Source organism: Propithecus coquereli, unplaced genomic scaffold (genome assembly GCF_000956105.1).
Source record: "Propithecus coquereli isolate 6110/MARCELLA unplaced genomic scaffold, Pcoq_1.0 Scaffold13, whole genome shotgun sequence".
Classification (NCBI taxonomy): domain Eukaryota; kingdom Metazoa; phylum Chordata; class Mammalia; order Primates; family Indriidae; genus Propithecus; species Propithecus coquereli.
The window spans coordinates 4,614,574-4,618,880 of NW_012137191.1; positions in this window are offsets into that span (position 1 = coordinate 4,614,574).

The following is a 4,307-nucleotide window of genomic DNA, read 5'->3' on the forward strand; positions in this document are numbered from 1 at the left end:
CAAGCAGAAGAAAGAATTTCTGAACTTGAAGAGAGGTCATTTGAAATAACACAGGCAAACAAAAAGAAAGAAAGATAAATAAAAAAGAATGAAGAAAGCTTATAGAGTTTACAGAATACCATTAAGTGAATGAATATTCTCATTAGGGTTATTCCGGAAGGAGAAGAGAAGGGAAAATATGTAGAAAACATATTTAATGAAATAATAGCTGAACACTTCCCAAAGCTTAGGAGAGAGATGGACATCTAGGTCCAGAAAGTTCAAAGAACCCTAAATAAATTCAACCGAAACTGGTTCTCTCGGAGGTGAATTATAGTAAAATTGTCAATAGTCAAAGACAAAGTATTCTAAAAGCAACAGGAGAAAGCATCAAGTTACATATAAGTAAATCCTAATTAGACTTAAAGTAGATGCCTCAGCAGAAACCTCATAGGCCAGAAGAGAATGGAATGATATATTCAAAATACTGAAAGAAAAAAATGGCAGCCAAGAATATTATATCCAGCAAAGCTACCCTTCAGAAATGAATGTGTAATAAAATCTTTCACAGACAAAAACTAAAGAAATTTATCACCACTAGACCAATCTCACAAGAAATGCTCAAGGGAGTCTTACATCTGGAAGTGAAAAGCTGACAGCTACCATCATGGAAGCATGAAAAACTACAAAACTCACTGGTAGAGCCAATACACAGAGGAGAAAGAGAAAGAAATCAAATCTTATCACTATGGAAAACCATCTGATCACAAAAATAAACAATGAAAGAGGAAGGAACAAAGGATATGAAAAACAACCCGGAAAACAATTAATAAAATGACAGAAATAAGTCCTCACCTATCAATAATCACCTTTAAATTCCACATTTAAAAGATATGGACTGTCTGAATGGATATTAAAAAAACAAGATCCAACTATATGCTTCCTACAAGAAACTCACCTCACCTGTAAAAACATGCATAGGCTGAAAGTGAAGGGATGGAAGAAAGCATTCCACAGAAACAGAAACCAAAGGTGAGCAAGAGTGACTGTAATACCAGAAGAAACAGACTTCAAGTCAAAAGCTGTAAAAAGAGACAAAGAAGGACATTATGTAATAATAAAAGAAATAATTCAGCAAGAGAATATAACAATTGTAAATATATATGCACTCAACACTGAAAGCTCTAGATACCCGAAGCAAATATTAGCTTTGAAGGGAGAAATAGATCCCAATACAATAGTAGTTAGGGATTTCAACACCCCATTGTCAGCATTGCACAGATCATCTAGACAGAAAATTAACAAAGAAGCATGAAATTTAAACTGCACCACAGACCAAATGGACCTAAAAGACATTTACAGACCATTTCAACCAACAGCTTCAGAATACATATTCTTTTCATCAACACATGGAATATTTTCCAGGATTGACCATATGTTAGGACACAAAACAAGTCTCAAAAATTTAAGAAAATTGAAATCATACCAGGTATCTTATTAGACCACAATGGAATAAATCTAGAAATCCACAACAAAAGAAACATTCAAAACTACACAAATACATGAAAATTAAAGAACATGTTCCTGACAATGAATGGGTGAAAATGAAATTCAAAAAAATTCTGAAACAAATGAAAATATAAACACAACATACCATAGCCTATCAAACACAGCAAGAGCAGTATTAAGAGACAACTTTATAGGAACAAATGCCTACATCAAAAACTAGAAAGATTTTAAATAAACAACCTAATGATGCATCTCAAGGAACTAGAAAATCAAGAACAAGCTAAACCTAAAAGGTATTAATAGTAGAAGAAAAGAAAAATAAAGATCAGAGGAGAAATAAAGAATATTGAAACTAAAAAATACAAAAGATCAACAAAACAAAAAGTCAGTTTTTCAAAAAGATAAATAAAATTGACAACCATTAGCTAGACTAAGGAAAAAAAGAGAAGATACAAATAATTAAAATCAGAAATGAAAAAATGAGACATTACAATGGATACCACAGAAATACAAAGAATCATTAGAAATTACTATGAACAAGTATATACCAATAAATTGAAAAGCCTAGAGGAGATGGATAAATTCCTGGACACATACAGCATACCAAGATTGAATCAAGAAGAAATATAAAACCTGAATAGATCAAGAACATGTAACAAGATTGAATCAGTAGTTAAAAAAAAAAAATTCTAACAAATAAAAATCCAGGACCAGATAGATTCACCACCGAATTCTACCACACCTTCAAAGAAGAATTAAGACCATTTCTTTTTTAGTTATTCCAAGAAATTGAAGCACAGGGAATTCTCCCTAACTCATTTTATAAGGCCAGCATCACCCTGATACCACAACCACACAAGGACACAACAAAAGAGGAAAACTATAGGCCAATATCCCTGATGAGCATAGATGCAAAACTCCTCAAAAAAAAAAAAAATGCTAGCAAATTGAATCCAATAGCACTGCAAAAAGATAATGCACCATGATCAAGTGGGATTTATCTCAGAAATGCAAAGATGGCTCAGCACATGCAAATTAATAAACATGGCACATCACATCAACAGAATAAAGGACAAAAACCATATAGATTCAATGCAATTCTTATCAAAATATCAACATCATTCTTCACAGAATTAGAACAACAATCCTAAAACTCATATGGAACCCAAAAAGAGTTCAAATAGCCAATGAAATCCTGAGCAAAAAGAACAAAGTTGTAGGCATCACATTTCTTGACTTCAAAATATATCACAAAGCTATAGTTACCAAAATAGCATGGTATTGGTGTAAAAGTAGACACATAGACCAATGGAACAGGATACAGAACTCAGAAATGAAGACATATGTTGTTAGACAACTGATCTTCAACAAAGCCAACAAAAACAAACAGGGCATCCTCTTCACTACATGGTGCTGGGAAAATTGGATAGCCACATGCAGAAGAGTGAAACTGGACCCCTATCTCTCACCATATTAAGAAATCAAATCAAAATGGATTACAATCTTAAATGGAAGGCCTGAGACACTAAAAGTACTAGAAGGAAACCAAGTGAAAACTCTCCTGAACATTGGTCTAGACTTTAGGCAAAGAATTTATGACTAAGATCTCAAAAGCACAGGCAAAAAAAACAAATATGGACAAATGGGACTTAATTAAATTGAAAGACCTTCTGCACAGCCAAAGAAATAATTAACAGAGTGAATGGGAGAATATATTTGTAAACTATTTATCTAAGAAGGGACTAATATCCAGAATATACAAGGAACTCAAACAATTCAACAGGAAAAAACCAAAGTATTCCATTAAAAAGTGGGCTAAGGACATGAATTGACATTTTCAAAAGAAGACATACAAGTGGCCAATGGGTATATGAAAAAATACTCAATATCACTAATCATCAGATAGATACAAATCAAAACCACAATGAAATATCAGCTTGTCAGTCAGAATGTCCGTTATTAAAAAGACTAAAAATAACAGAGGCTGGTGAAGTTGCAAAAAGGGAAATCTTATACACTGTTGGTGGGAATGTAAACTAGTACAGCCACTATACAAAACACAATGGAGACCGCTCATAAAACTCAAAATAGGATTACATTTGATCACTCAATCCCACTATTGGGGTCTACCCAAAGGAAAAGAAATAAATATATCAAAGGATACCTACATTCACATTTTATTGCAACAATATTCACAATAGTGAAGATATAGAATCAACCTATGTGTCTATTGATGGATCAGTGTATAAAGACAATATGTTATATATACACAATGGAATACCATTTGGCGATAGAAAAGAATGACATCATGTCATTTGCAACAACATGGATGGAAGTGGAGGTCATTATCTTAAGTGAAATAAACCAGGCACAAAAAGACAAATCTCACATGTTCTCACTTACATGTGGAAGCTAAAAAATTTGATCACATGGAGGTAGAGAGTGGAAACATAGAGAACAGAGGCTAGGAAGAGTGAGGGGGGAAGGAGGAAGAATGAAGAGAAATGGGTTAAAGTTTACAGACATACAATTAGATAGAAGGAATAAATCCAATATTTGATAGCAGACTAGGGTGACTACAGTTAACAAAATTATTATACTCAGGTGATGATACCCCAAATACCCTGACTCAATCACTATACATTATATATATGTAACAAAATTTTACATGTACCCCATAAATTTGTACAAAAAATAAAAAATTATGTTGCTTAAAAAATGACAATTCATCTGGAAGACACACAATGATAAGCATGTATGCCTCTAATAACAAATGTTCAAATACATGAATAAAAATTGATGAAATTAAAGGACAAATA